We start from the raw sequence: 16,904 nt of genomic DNA on the forward strand, positions 1-16,904 counted from the left end.
AAGTCTGGAAGACTACATGCTTAGACAGAAGGAGAATGGAAGATAGCCAGTCTGAGCTTTTTTTTTTCCCAAAAAATCAAGAACTGAATATAAATGACTAAATTGCAGAATGGGAAGAGAAGGGAGAGTTGTTTCAGGATGAGGAGGCTCCAGTTATTGAGATAAATTCCAGAGTGAGAAGGCAGCCAAGGCATTGTGATGAAATTCAGGCTCAGAAGAAAAGTGAATAGAAATAATTCCTTTGAACATTTTGTATCCATTTCAACATTTGGCAGTACCATCTTCTTAGTCTATGTCACCGGGCTCTTGTGATGATTAAAAGTAATGATTCATGAAAAAAAGTTTTTTTGGAAAGTGAAAAGCAAAATTCATAAACCTAAATATTCAAGTTTGATGTCAAAACCTTTTGGAAAAAGGGGGGGATTACATAGTGATGGGGACATTATTGTGTCCCCATTCCCTTTCACAGAAATAGGTGAGGGAGAATGGGTTCAATGACATACTTCAAAATATAACAGAATTAACTCTAGAAGCTGTAATCCATCATTATGTAATTCTTAAAACTCCAGATGATGTCATTAACTGACCCATTGCACCTTGAGACAAAGGAAACCTTTTGTTTTTCTTTTTCTCCTTCAAATAAGTGGCAAACGGGTCTGGGGAGTGGCAAGGAGAAGAACCTTACTAAAGATATCATTAAGGACATAATGTGATAACACATTTCTGTCATAAATGACTAAATATTTTTTTTAATTTCATCTAGTTTTTGATAAATAAGATGATCCATTGAAATTAAATCTTCTGGCTCGAGATTGAACACTTTTGAGAGGCAGAGTGAAAATAGTAGAGGAAAACAGCATTTTCCAAGCTCTTATATTACAAAATCTCTAAAAAATGGGTGAAAATGAACTTTGTACAGGAAAGCCAATTAATAGATACATTTTTTAAAGCTCAGGTCAGCTAAGAAAGTTTGTTCATCTGTATACATTTTCAAGTGTTTGTCTTCTGATTTTGTCTCTTTAATTTCTCTGTCAGATTAGTGGCCTTTTCTGGTCATTGTCTTCTTTTTCTTAATAATAATTTCTCCAATGTATTTTCTGACTTCAGACTTAATGTTAAATTTGGTCTCTGGTTACCTCTGAGTGTGGGGAAGATGTTCTGATTTCTGGTCCTTACCCAGGTAAAGCCATTGTTCCTTCATAATGGTACTTGCTCCTCTTTGCCTTAAAATTGTGACCCAAATTCAGGTAGTGAGTTTGTTGAAAGTTAAGTGAGTTATAGGAGGAAAAAATACAATATATCTATATTAGTGTAGGACCATGTATTAGGGCATGAAAATCACAAATAAGTTTAAGGAAGCAAGAATATTAAATGTACCTCTTTCAGATAATAACATACTAAATTTATATCTAATAAGTTTCCTTTGAAGCATAGAATAAAAATGAATGTAAATATAATAATATAATTTAAAAGAATGTTAGATCCTCTCCCCAAAGAAGTTCCATCAACTAATTGCTTATTCCCAACTAAGAAAACCTGTTCCTATTTTGTTTAGTTCTATTCTCTATTGTAAAGGTCTTCTTGGGGTGAATTTCTGACCATGAGTAATGATCTTCACCTCTCTATGGAGTTATCTGGCCTGCAAGGTCAAAAAAATCACTTCAATTATTAATCTAATTTTAGAATCCATTTTTGAATTAATAGTGTACAAATACTTGTGAAAACACAGGGAGCCATGATAACAGTGATTTAGAACAAATCATATTATCCTTTCCTACCCTATCCATATTTATTTTAATGGAGTTAATATGATCACTGTATCATAAATTTAAAATTGGAGAACTGAAGATATCATCTAGTTCATCTATTTCATTTTGCAGAACCTGATGGCCAGAAAAATTAAGGTACTTCTTTGATTACTCAGAGATTATGAATCAGGAAAAAGGATTTGAACACAAGTAATGTGGTCAGTCTCCCGCAAACCTTCCACTACCATTCTGTCTTGCCACAGAGTAATGCCACAAACACAATATACATGTATTTCAGTAAGACTTATTCATTTGCTTTGAATTTATAGTCAGGAAGAAAATATAGTTAGAGTTTCGGTTAGTTCAATGACCTGGTTTAATGGGCAGTAATTAATGAATAAATGTCAACCTCGGGGAAGGACTCCACTGTGATTCAATAGAACTCTGTCCTTGACCCTATTATGTTCAACATTTTTATCAATGACTTGGGATGAAGGCATACATGCCATGCTTATAAAATCTGCTTATACATAGATGACAAAAAAAGCTAGGAGTGATAACTAATTTGTTGGATGACAGAATCAGGATTCAAAAAGTTTTTGACAGTTTACATTTTTAATTAAGATGAAATTTAATAGTGACAAATATCCTTCACTTGGATTAAAAGAAAAACTGTGTATGTACAAGATGGACCAAAAAGTTAGTTTCAGAAAATAGCTGATGTGAAAAATACCTGAGGTTTTTTAGGTACTAAAATCTCAGACAATACTATCTCAAGTTTACATAGTACATTACTTCTTTTATAATCTTTTAAATATATTTTACCTTATTTTATGTTCTTAAGCCCCATTATAGAGATGAGATTCAAAGATTTACATGCTTCAACTTCCCACATAATAATAGATACTAAATGTTAAATATAGAATGAATTCAAACCAATATTTCACCTGACTCTTAGTTTAGGGCACTTTTCAACATGGCATATGACCAGGACAAGATCCAAAAGCATAATTACATAGCTGGAAAAAAATAATTATTTCTTACCTGCAACAGAAGAAGTATAATATCTATAAGGAGGGGTTTGTTGACATTATTTTAAGTGACCAGCAGCTCTGTTATGCTTAGCTCTGGGTGCAAAATCTTAAGGAAAACAATAGAATATATTTAAGAACATCAAATAGCATGTGAAAGGTCAAATAAAGTTGATTGGGAATCTGTTGAAGTTATTTGGTACGTCAAACATTTAAGTGTTAACTATTAATATTCTTTGATTTATGATAAAAAGCCAGTCAATGAATCTTGGGAAAAGGCTACATAGATTGGTAGATAATGGCATGGATATAAATAATGAGATAGAGAAAAATATAGAGATATGCATACACAAATATATATATATGTATGTATGTATATGTATATATATATATGTGTATATATACATATATATATAGGGGAACACAAATATAGGCACAGGATAGCAGTGAACATTGCCAGACTTCCTAAAGTTTCCCTGCTCTGACAAAAAATATCTCATCTGTCTCCCTTGCTCTCTCTATGAAACAATCACTTTCCTAGTATATACCTAAGGACAAATCTAAACCTAGCACAGAATTTGACCTCATCTCTACTTTTATGGTAGTATGCTGTTTATAGTCTGCCTGAGAGTAGGGAAAAAAAAGTTTAATCTCATTAGAGTTCATTTCAACCTCTGCTACATTCTTGCCTATATTCAGCCACTCTTTCTTTCTAATTTCTTAACATGCTTTTTGGAGGGAGAGTTGGGCCTTGGGAGTTTTCTCCAAATACTTGTTAGATTACTATTGGAAATGTAAACTCCTTGATGCATTCCAAACCCTAAGGAGCATGCCTGGCATATAGTGTTTACTAAATGTTTGTTTACTGAAAATATTCAAAAAAGATTTATGCTTTTCTGTTGGTTTGGACACACATAAAACCTCGAATAGTAACATGATGTGTGATGAGATATATATTTGGCTTGAGATGAGGAAAGACTGACTATAGTCATAGCTACAATGAGACAGAATGAACTTCTTTGTGGAGGGTAGCATACTTTGTACTGTGTTCCTGGTTATCAGAGATTCAGCACTTATCACATTGTCTAGTATTAGGTACTTAATAAATGTTAATTGGTTGATTGAATTATCATCAACCAGTGATTTGTCAACCATTTATTTATATCAGTTTGTGGCTATGAAACTCAGTCTCCTAATTGGTAAAAATCAAAATTTGGGATTAGATAATATCTCAGTTCCTTTTGAGTTTTAAAACTATGATTTAGTTAAGTTACAAGGAGCTATATTATCATACAAAGGTAGAAATACATTACTTTTGAGGTTTTTCCCAAGCTTGAAAATCTGTGACACTGTTTTATCATTATATTAAAGAATAATGAATTTTAGTTATGAGTTCATACCAAAAGATATAGAATTCAAGATACCAATGCATGAAGTATTAGGAAACTGCAAAATGGTATGTGTTTCAGCCCCATTCAAGAGTTTTCTAATTGCCTGAAAGAAGACATTATATGTATATTATTCTTAGAGAGTTTTTCACTTTGAAATTTTCCTTTTTGCTCTGTAATAAAAATCCTTTTCATATGAGTTTAAGTCAAACTTCTGCTGTTTCTCAGAAGGCAGAAAAATTGCTTAGAACAAACAATACTTATGCCAACAATGCCCTTACAATTGCCCTACAAGCATTAGTTTTTGCAGCTACAGATTTTTAGGCCATTGAAGACACAAGATACACTCTGGTTCTTCCTTTGCTAAGTAAAAAAAAAATCAATATCAAGCAAGTGCACAGGTCAGTGAATAGAAGCAATTTTACTGTATGAGTTTAGATGTGGAAAAAGAAATTCTTTAAAATATCTGATGCAAGGGAACTTAAAGCCATTCATGCAAAACTATACCTGTCCACACAGAGCACCAGCTTTGGTCAAGTTGTTTTGGTGGGTCGAAAATATTAGCTGACATTTATGTAGCATTTTAAGGTTGGCAAAGTACTTTCATAGCATCATAAAATCATAGAATTAGTTCTGGAAGGAACCTTAGTGGTCACTAAGTTCAGTTCCTTAATTTTACAGATGAGGAAACTGAAGGCAATATGGAATTAAATTGCCAAAGGTCATGCAGGTAGTATACAGCAAAGTCAGCATTTATACTTCCAATGTTAACTCCAAATTGAGTACACTTTATAATGCTATTTTTTTAAAATCTGAATTGGCTCATTTGTAATTAACAAAACCTCTCTGAGGTAAAAGATCTAGTTGTTTCTATCCTCTTTTATTGATGAAAAAACTAAGCTTCAAAGAGAAGGTAAATATTTTATCACTAGTTTCACAGTTTCCCAACTAGTACACATATCTGAGGACAGATTTCAAATACTAGTTGTTCTGACACCTAGTTAAGAAATCTATTCAATACATCACATTGACAATGCTTTCCACCATAAATTTCAGTAGCCTAACCATGAGAAGGCATGAAAGAAGATAACAGTTACATTGCTTCTCTGTTTTCTCTGAGGTTTCAAATACTTTCTGTAACCAAAGCCCTTTGGAAGATAGAAACCAAGGTGTCCATTTATTGCCAACTATACATGTTTTCTTGATTCATATGGCATCACTTATTATATCCTTGTGCCAGGATGAGAATTCAGAGATTCTTCAAAGGTCAAGGAAGAGCTATTATAACTGAATAGCACTATGTCTCAAAATTGCCTAGAGGAAAGAGCTACTAAGGGACTTAGGAATAATTTATCCTCCAGAAACTTTAGGAGAACTTGTTTGCTAACTGGATACATACTTGTGAAGTCTTGAAGAAGATAAATGACCTACATAAATGACACTTGCCAAAATTAGTCACCAGCTCTGGGCTATGATATCATTCTCAGTGATGCTAAGCTAACTTAAGTTTAAAATGTATTTTGAACAATATTATAGTCATTGACTTAGTCCTATGTGTTTTTGATTTATATTTAAGTAATCTAGGCTGCCACTTTTCCAATTTGAAAAAATACCATGAAAATAAAGATGTCTATCTGAGAAGTATATGTTTGAAAAGAGACATAAGAACAGAAAAAAGAAAAAAAAACCTAAATACTATGAATGTAAAAGCTGTATTTAATATTCAGGTAACTTCTTATACATAGTAGAATCTTTATCTTTTCTATAATGTAGGAATAGAGATTCACATAAGTTGTTATACATATGAAAAAAATGCATAAAAATTCTCCCAGGTAGGTGATTTCACTACTTTTCTTGTCAGAAAAGAATGAGTGAACAAATCCATGACATCCAATTAGCTTCTTCTTGTGAAAGAATTACTCCTTTTGGAAAAAGTAATTACAAGGAAATATATTCTCAGACAGTTTTTATCCTCAAATAGCAAGTATTTTTTTCCTTATCCTTTCACCGAGTAGATGAGCTAGCATGGAATGCACTCTCTTCTTAAGAATGAGCTATCCTCAGAGCCAAAAGGATTTGTGTTCAAGCCTTGTCTCTCTTTGTTGAAAATTTCCTGTATAGCCTTGGACAAGTAACATTAATGGTTGAGTTAACTCTCTGAAACTATATGATGAAGAGCCAAAGACAATGTGCATTGATAAATGGAGTTTATGCATTGACATTTCTGTGTGTCAATGAAATCACAGATAGAATCCAGATGCCTTGGAGATTTGAATTCAAAAGATTATTTATTTTAATCTATATTTTTATATATTAATTTTATTCAAATGACCAAATGAGATCATAGCATAATGAATAGAGATGTCTTTAAAATCTAAAAAACTCTGAAATACATTAACTCTGTGGTCATTGGTAGAAACTTCTAAGACTAAAATGAAAAAAAAGTATTATCAAACTGCCTCTGTGAAGTGTAGGATTTAAATTAATGTCCATTACTTCAAGTATTATTTTTATAAAGTTTATTATCTGACAAAAAATAGAACCATGTGACTAAGTTTTTCTACCTGCTCAAAAATCCCCTCTCCACCAAAGCTGCAGACAGGAAGAAAAGAGACCAAGAACCAGAACTCCACCAAATTTATCTCCTATCTTCTTCAGCACAAAATGACAGGAAGAGAGTAGGGTGCTAGGAATCATAGTTTTGCTGAGAATCATAGTTTTTAGGGTAATAGATTCAAATTACAAAATTCCCCTGGGATCCTTTTAAAGACAGTCTCCCCAATGGATCATGTAAATATAACCAACTTATAAAATACAATAATTTGGGGATAAAAAGGAAAAAGAACAAAACCAGTGATTGTTAGGTGCATTGACAGAAAGCCAATTAGATGGCAGTTCCCTTTAGCATAAGAGTATACATAGAAAATAAATGTGTTACAAGCCCCCACAGTTCAATCATTTATATTCCATGGTTCATTCTGGGTCTTCTGATGCTGTGGAGATTTCTTCAGGCATCTTCATGGTGCCTTTTTCAAAAATTTCATTTTCTAGATTTAAAGAGTTATTGAGTTCCTTTCACTGAAATATTTCTTTCTTAAAAGATTTTTATTTTCATGACAATTATACAATCACTATGACAATTACATAATCCCCCCAGAGGAAGTTGTTGACCAACACTCCTATCAAATCAGGTAGCCACTGAAGCTTACAGCTTTCAATCTTGGCTGAAATGCTCCCTCTTGGGGGCCATTTAGGGGTAATATGTCCCTTAGGAAAACTATTATAAGATTATAACCCATCATAGGGTAACCAACCCCTTAGTTTTTCTCCCTCCTTTTACATGAGACTGTAAGAGCTCTCAAAGGCATGTCTTTCAGATGTCTCATCCATTTTAATGTGGAGGCGAGGAATAGTGCTATAGCATTTCCCTTCAGCTACTAAATGGACCCTTATATGAAGATTAAATTAGCTCCCCTGCCCATTTTTATATTTAATCACCCAAAAGTGTAAACACGCCACTCAAAATTGAGTGGGGGAGGTCTGTGACCCAAGTGTTCAATAGTGGGTTCTGAAGCAGAATCAACTGACCGCCCCCTGGGAAGTCCTAAGCAAAGCTTTAGACTATGATTTGCTCATGTAAAGTAGAGGAAGGCATAGGAAGTGATTCAAAGAAGCATCTTTAAAAAGGAGTTATAACTTCCTGTGAGGACTTCTTCAGGATTTCTTCAGGCTTGGGACTTCCGAGTGCTCTCATTCTTTGGAGTTCTGTGTTTGAGTTGGAGGCTGATGAAGAATCTGTTGACTGGACCTGAGACCTTAGACTTGGTGAGACTGTCCTTGAATTTCTCCCTTTGAACTGACACATGGTGAGTGAAAGAGATGTCTTCTTTCCTGGCTTTTCTGAACAGTTTAGCCTGAGGAGAGACCTATCCTCTTAAAAGAGGCTCCCTGCATCCCCAAGTCCTTGAATCAAGGCCAAGACCCCTCTGGCTAAGGACTAACTAGCCCTGCCTGGGTTGAGCCAGGGCCAGAGCAAAATATTTAGTGCTTAGGCTAGATATTGAAATAGGTGGATAAAAATAAGTATTCAAAACTACAAATATATAACAAAATATCAGGTTTATTAAACTAAAGGGATAAGGGAAAGAGGTTCAGGGAATAACTCATCCACTCCTCAGCAGCAACAGCAGCAGAGATAGGCAAAATCTCCAGAAGGCCCACAATGGCTGTCTGGGTTCACCTCAGAATAATCAGACGGAAAACCTTTGGACTCTCTCCTGACTATTAGGGAAAAGCAACAGTCTCTCTTCCTCAACATTCTGTAATCTGCCTTGCTCTCCAGGACTTCCTCGTTTGCCTTGTATGAATTGTAGGATTTCCTGTTCCTGGTAAAATTCCTTACAACAGTTCCCCCCTTTGCACAAAGCCAAAATAATGTTGAAACCACTATTTTGGCATTAGTGAACTGACAAACATATTTTCTTTTAACTTTTAACTAATTTCTACTAACTAAATTTTAACTAAAATTTCTAAATTTTAATACTAAATACTAAAAAACCTATACTTATCTATCTTATCCTATTTAATATTATCCTATTCTAAGGATTTAATCAAGGAAAGGAAAAAGGGAAAGTATAGAATGAAGAAGTACAAAGTTCAAAATACAGATCAAATATATTCAAAAGCAAAACAAGCAAATAACATTAAAAACAAATGATAAACACCAATTCATGCAAAACAGTAAAATCATAAAATACTAATCTTAACAACTAATACAGAAAATTCTACTACTATTACACTGAATAAACAATTAGGCAAAATATTAAAAAATAAAATAAACACAACATTGTATAATTTTTACAAAAAAATTAAAACAAACCCATCAAACTTACTCATGCAAAATACATTTAACAATAAATGAAAATTAAACATAACAATATTCTATGTTAAGAATTTAGTAAATATTATCTTTTATATATATTTAAATATATGCATTATAAATATAATGCATACATGTATCCAATATATACACATATGTAATATACATGCACATTTATACTTTTGCTTATACATGTTACATGTATACATATGTATACACTATAATACAATTAATTGTACAACCCTAACTATTGTAAACCTTAAAATTTCCCAGACCCAACTTTATAAGATTGGATTAAGACCATTCCCCATTTGGGCAGTGAACTCTACTTAAAGCAGGAATGTGAGAATTCTACTTTTCCTACTTGGGTCTGCCCTAGGGGAAGTTAAAGTTGTAAACTCTCTTCTGAACAATGAAAAGTACTTAAACCCATACTTTTCTTAAGCTAAGTACCTATAAAGGTCAAGCAACTTGTGAATTTACAAGGAACAAAGAACTGGAAAACTTACTCAGAGCTTTCCTGATGTGAATTACTCAAAAATCCACACGTTCTTAGGTGTGGATTAAAAATGGGCGGTCCTTTAGAAACATCTACAGTGATGGGTAGATGTAAGGACTTAGGGGAGGTGACAGAGGAGATTTTGCCCTTAAAAAGAAGAGCTCAGGGAAGAGCTGGGAAGTCATTCTGAACATTCAGATTGGAGAGACTCATTCTGAGGAGACTAATTCTGAAACATTCAGATGGAGGAGGGAGCTGGTGAAAGCAGCTGAGATCCTGCTGGCCTGGTGTCATTAGAAATCCTTACATAGACAGATCTTATGGTGAGTTATAAAAAACTGACTGATTTCTCTTTTAAGACTCAGGTCTAGGCCATATTGGCTTGAGGCCCTTCATACTTATTCCTTTCTTACTGTCTCTCTCTTTCTTTGATTACTCATTGTATTGTTAATTAAAATCTCTATAAAACCCAATTGACTTGGGTATTTGAATAATTGGGAATATTTCCCTGGCAACCACCTTATATTTGATTTTAAAACCCAAGACACTGTAGTGAAACATATTTCTGCTATCAAATTTACTCACCCTCTCTTATATCTATCACAATTTATATCTTCCACTATTTTAATCACTACAGTTTAAGACCTCAACCATTTTAAATCTCACAGTTTATGGCTCCCACTCTTTTATCTACAACAATTTAAGCCCCACAACTAATTTTAACTCTCACACTATAATACATACTATTTACATATATTTACATATGTATTTACATTTTTATACTATGTGATGTTATATGTCTTATGTTCCATGTAATGTCTCCTGTTATGTATGTTGCAATGTATTTTATAGTATAGTTCTGTATTTTACCTTATCTTATCAGTCTTAAACTCCAATCTATCTACTACGGTCCTATTTTAACAAAATCTCCAAAAACTAATTTTATCTTCCTACACTATTACTATTCTAAACCAAGTAGCTAACTATTTTTGTTAGTAACTAACTACTTTATAACCAATTATATCATTGTTAGTATCTAGCTATACATTGTTTTATTCATTCACCTAGTGATTCAATGTAATCTAACCATGTATAATGTTTGTTACGTTGTTTTGTTAGTGTTATGTCAGTGTTATTGTTGTGTTACTGTTCCATGCAATATACTTACCAAAATTTCAGATTATTCTTCCCTTCTCATCTTGTTTGAAGAATTCTTCCTCTCCAAAATTCATGGTAGTAAAATGTATTTATGAATACTTGTGAATATGTTATGTTATATTATATCACTCAAATTCTTTAGCTCCATTAGTCCATTAATCACTTGATCCACTTCATTGAAAATTCCCTATTTTCAATGAAGTGGATCAAGTGATTAATGGACTAATGGAGTCTGCAAAGTGTTTATCTGCTTAATATTTATGTCTTTTAGTCTTTTTACAATGTCAATTGATTTTTTGAATCCTCCTCTTCATCTGCAATGTCCTCTTCAGTCTGAATGTCCTCTTCCACTAGAATGATCCTTACTGATTTTTTTGACTGCAGACTTTATTTTACTGATGAATCTTAGCTTTCCATTAATTCTTCTTCATTTTCTTCTTCTAAAATTTCTACATTTTCATTATTAAATCCATGAGATAATTTAATATGTGAGCAATGATACTATGAATCTCTCCCTAATACTTTAACTGAAGGTGGTGAAACTAACACAATTTCATGAGGACCTACCCAACTCTCTTGTGTTGCTTAAGTTTTTGCAAAATTTTTCACATACACTATATCACCTGGTTGAAAATTATGAAGAGAATAACCCAATGGTCCAGATTAGATCAGTACTTCCGTATCATGCAGTTCTCAAAGCCTTATCATAAAGTACTTAAATATGGAGCAAGTTGACAATCTCCTACTAAGAGAGATGTATAAACTATCTTACAAGGTTTTGCCTGCAATGGAGAATGTGTGAAGACCATTTCATAAGATGATATATGTAAGTCTGCTCTTGGTCTTGTATGTATGTAAAACACAGCTATGGGAAAAGCATCTGGCCATTTTATATGAGTTTCAGCACAAATTTTCCCCAGTATAGTCTTGAGTTTCCTATTCACTTGCTCCACTTGACCTGAAATTTGTGGATGAAAAGGAACATGATATTTCGGTATTATTCCTAGATTGTCATAGACTCTTTTCAGATAACTTGTGTAAAATGATGTGCTTTAGCAGAATCTATGGTAACTGGTGCACCAAACCTAGGAAAAATTTCCTTAAGTAACACTTTCACCACAAAGATAGCTGTATTAGTATTAGACCAAAAAGCTTCAGGCCATTTTGTTAATCTATCAACAATTACCAGACAAAACTTTTATCTTCCAGCTTTTGGAATGTTGATGTAATCAATTTGCAAACCTCTAATGAACAATATGCCAAAGGTCTACCACCCAAACCTTTCTTTCTGAATGCACTTTGATTGAGTTTTTGGCAAATATAACATCTAATACAGAGCTGATTTGCAACAGTACTTATTCCTGGTGCTACCCATTGCTTTTTTATAGAGTCTACTACATTTTGAGTACCAAAGAGTCCTCTTGTGTGAATGGTTTGATACAAATAGGTATATAAATCTTTTGGTAACAGTGGTTTTCCAATGTCTGCAACCAATTTTCCATGTTTTTTCTTGTTCCAAATTTCTTCTTCCAATTCTGAATTTCTGAGTCTACATAAGATCTTTCTAAATCATCAGACTTAATAGTTGAGAAATCCATTACATACACTGGAGCATTCTTGGCTACAAACATAGCAGTTATATCAGTTCTATGGTTTACTTTAGAAACTGAATCTCTGTCACAAGTATGACTTCTACAATGGATTACCACTAGCTGTTTAGGTTTTTGGATAGCATCCAACAATATCAGGTATTATTTCTGCATGTTCAATTGGTTTTCCTGATTTAGTAATAAAACCTCATTATTTTCAGATCTTCCCTGTTGCATGACATTCTGAAAATGCATAATGAGAGTCTGTAAAAATATTAGCACCCTTACCATCAGCTAGAAGATATGCTTGTTTCAATGCCACCAACTCTGTACCTTGAGCATTAAGGTTGCTAAGTAATGAGCCATACCACAGTGTTTCAAATTCTGTGACCACTGTAGCACCAGTACATCAAATTCCATCACACAAATATAAAGAACCATCTGTGAAAAATATCAAGTCAGAATTTTCAATAGAAGTGTCTTTCAAATTCATCCTAGGCATATCCACTAGATCTACTACTTCTACACACCCATGTAATCACCATTATTTGGCAAATCAGAAAGAAGCATAGCTGGATTTAATAGATGAAACCTCCTCAACTGGATATTCTCAATAACCAGGAAAATAATTTCATATTTAGAAATTCATTGATCTGATTAAGCTTGAGTATGAAATGTCCTCATTAGTGCTTCTATTTGATGTGAAAACTATACAGTAAATGGACATCCCAAAACTAAATCTGCTGACTTCTGGACTAACACTGCAGCAGCTGCTACACTCCATAGACAAAGAACTGTACCTGCAGCTATTGGATCAAGCTGACAACTATAATATCCAATTGGATGATAATTTTGTCCTAAAGTCTGTGTTAGTACTCCAGAAGCAATACCTTTAGTTTCATTAACAAATAGTTGGAATGGTTTTGTATGGTCTGGGATACCCAGAGCTAGGGCAGATAAAATGGCTCCTTTAAGCTTACTTAAGGCTTGCAGATGTTCAGTCTTTTGTTTCAGAGGTTCTGGTTCTGTATTCCTGGTTAAATTTGTTAGACATTTTGTTAGTTTACTATAGTTGGGTATCCATTGTCTACAGAAACCAGTTCTTCCAAGAAAACCTCTGATTTCCTTTTTGGTCTTAGGAGCATTCAGTTTCTGGATATTTGTTATTATTTTCTGTGATGATACTTCTTGGATGCTCTGATAACAAAACCAAGATATTGCTTTCAAGGCATAACTTTGCCTTGGAGATTTTATGTCCATGCTTATATAATTCTAACAAAATAATTTTGCTATCTCTCAGACACACTTTAGCATTTGGGAATACAAGAAGAATATCTTAGACAAAATGCACCAATTTTCTTTCTTTGAATGTTATAGTTTTCAGATCTCTATTCAGAATTTTTGAAAATTAGCTCAGTGAGTCCATATACCGTTTAGTCAAATGAGTCCATGTCATTGGGTTTTTTTTTCCCAGTTAAAAGCAAAGATCTTTTGAGAATCCTCATGAATTAGAATTGAGAAAAAAAGCTAAGCATAAATCTACCAAAGTGCCTTATCTTGCCTGACTTGGAATGGAAGAAATTATATCAGCTAGACTTGGTACAGGATAAGTCTTGATTACATAATCATTGATTGCTCTCAAATCCGGTAAAAATGATATGCAACTTTGCCATTCTGATCTAACTTTGACTTTTTGATTGGTAGAATAGGAGTATTAAATTCTGAGAAGCAAGGTATTATGATCCCTTGTTGGATTAGGGATTTGATGATTGGTCTGATACCCTCATTTTTTCTTTTGTCAAGGGACACTGACTTAGACAAGGAACTGGTTCTTTTTTAGTCATCAGTTTAGCTGGAAAACCTACATCTATGGAAGACTTTGACCAAAGATCTTCAGGGATATCCTCAGGTATTGGATAGATTGAATCTAAGAATAGTAATGGAAAAGATTTCAGAGATTCTTCTGGTAGGTGTAATGAGATATCATCAGTATAAGTATATTGGATCATTGCCCTTAGTTTACATAATAAATCTCTACCTAAAAGATTAATTGGGTACATACACAGAAATGCATGCTCCACAGATAATAGACCTAAAGTAATCATTTGGATTGTAATTTTGCTATGTTCTGTGGTTTACCAATAGCAGTTATTACTTCCATTGTACCAACAGTTCGACAATTTTTAGGAAAACTTTGCAAAACTGATTTACTGGGCTCCAGTATCAACCAGAAGGTCATAAATCTGGTCTCCAATAGTTAAAGACACATATGAATCTATACTATTTGGTGCTTGAGATGTTTCCAATACTTGTGCTAGCACAGTAGCATCAGTTAAAAGCTTGGTCATTTCCTGTCCATCCAAATTTACATCTGCTTGAATCACATGATGTTGCCAGAATTTCACATCTTTAACACCATCATCAGCTTTTTCACTACTCTTATTAGTCTTTGTAATCTCTACCTTGGTATCATTGTTCTCATTTACAACCACATTATCTTTATCTAATTAAAATTCTTCACTATTTTCCATTATTTCACAATCAGAATTTCCTTCTAATTTTAAATTAAAATGTTCATTTTCCTCACAATTATTAACACTAATTACATTATCCTTTGTTTTAATCACTTTATTTATAAATTCATTAAACTTATTTCCATTACATTCAATTCCATTTCATTCCAATCCATTTTCCCTTGATTTTTCAAATACTTGAGAATTCCAGGTACACCTCTATAATGAACATGCTCCTTTCTTCTGATCACCCTTATGTCCACTAACTTCTTGGCTGTACTTAGGTCTCTCTCCTGATTTAAAACACTCTTGCATTGTGTTCAAATCAGGTGCTTGAGCTCCCTGACAGCAAGCATTTGGACAATTATTACTATTTCTCTCTGATAATTACTGCTATTCCAATTATTGGTATTCCATCCATTATTATACTGCATATTATATCCGTTATCCTGATTAAGTTGCCTAGAAAATTGTCCTCTTAAACTACATCCCCTCACAAAATGTCCTGCTTAATTACATAAGAATCCACAAGGAGGTCTAGATCTCCTTTCTCTTGGCCTGTACTGGTTGTTTGGTTGCATAGATCTAAGTGCTTCCACTGCTTCTTTTTTTCTTTATTTTACTATCACATGCTTTACGTTCAGCATATCTTAATTTTTTTCTCAAATCCTCAGTTACTCTTTCCTTGTCTTCATATCTGTTGTCATTATCCATGCATAAATAAGTTGTTTTTCTCTTTAACTCTTTGAAACCCATCTCTTCCCAGACTGGGTAATTATACTTTAAAAATAACTTTATCTTAGGACAGGCATTTTTAACAAATAATCTCTTGATGTGTGCATTTGCATCATCCACTAACATATAGAGTCCTAATATTAACTCAGCATCTGTTGATCTTTATATAAAATTGATTGCTGATCCATTCTGTTTGATGCTCTCATATTTCAATCAACCATTTGGGCATTTGGAATGCCTTTTCATCACATCAATGATTGACTTCCTAGCCTGTCTTATCCTTCTATAATCAGGGGGTGAATTTGTGTCTGTACCCTCCAAATCCTGTGGCCATGGGGTCAAAGATGGATCATTTCTTGTCTGTTCTATAAACTGGTTAGTCTCTCTCTTGGTTAGTAATTGCTTCATCAGTAAGAAAAAATCAGCCAAGTCTTGTTCAAAGATCTCTATCTCCCTCTGAAATTCCTTTAACACTTTAATTAGGTTCATTGGAAAAGCATGGAGTACTATATCTGCTAGTTTCTAAATCCTCAGGAATAAATAACTTATGTGTCTTAACTTTATATATCTCATCTTGTGCAATTCCTTAGAAATAGCATTATTCTTTAAATCATCCAAAATACCATTATTTAAAATTATTTTCTTCTTCATGCATAGCTCCATAGCTTATATTTTATCCTTCATTATTATTATCATTTGTTTCATTTCTGAATTATTTGTTACCATTAAACAATTGCCCATAATTTATAACAAACACCAAAAACCAAAAATCGGCATTCAAACAACACAATTAAACACAGGCATCTCAAAGTTACATAAGCCAAAACAGCTCTTACCATCAATGACCTTATTGGTTCCATCTATTCATAACTCCAGATAATATAACAGCAATGAGGGAATAAGGTGAAAATCCCATAAGTAATATGCAGGAAACAATCACAGAAAAGATACAAAATAGCATTTGCCATGTCTTCTGACATGATGCTCAATGTACACAGGAAGTTGTTATAAAGCACAGGATAGATGTTATTAGTATCCACCTTGATTAGCAATTACAATCACCAAATAACAGAACCAGAAAACAACAACAACAACAACAACAATAAAATGTTTTCCTAATACATATGCTTTGGGTCTTTAATCTATTAAAAATTTAAACCTCTCTCTGTGTTCATCAAGAGTCAGAGTTTCATGTGCCAGGACCTTGGATAGCAACCAGGTCCTGGGAAGGACAATGGAATCCTGTAAGGTGCCATAAGTATCAGCTGTTGTAAACTATCTTCTGTCTGCTCTGGCCAAGGTTAATTTCTGTGTATTCGCCTTACCAACTCACCAACTGAAATAGGTGGGTTAAATTAAGGATT

The sequence above is a fragment of the Monodelphis domestica genome, chromosome 3 (genome assembly GCF_027887165.1).
Source record: "Monodelphis domestica isolate mMonDom1 chromosome 3, mMonDom1.pri, whole genome shotgun sequence".
Classification (NCBI taxonomy): Eukaryota; Metazoa; Chordata; class Mammalia; order Didelphimorphia; family Didelphidae; genus Monodelphis; species Monodelphis domestica.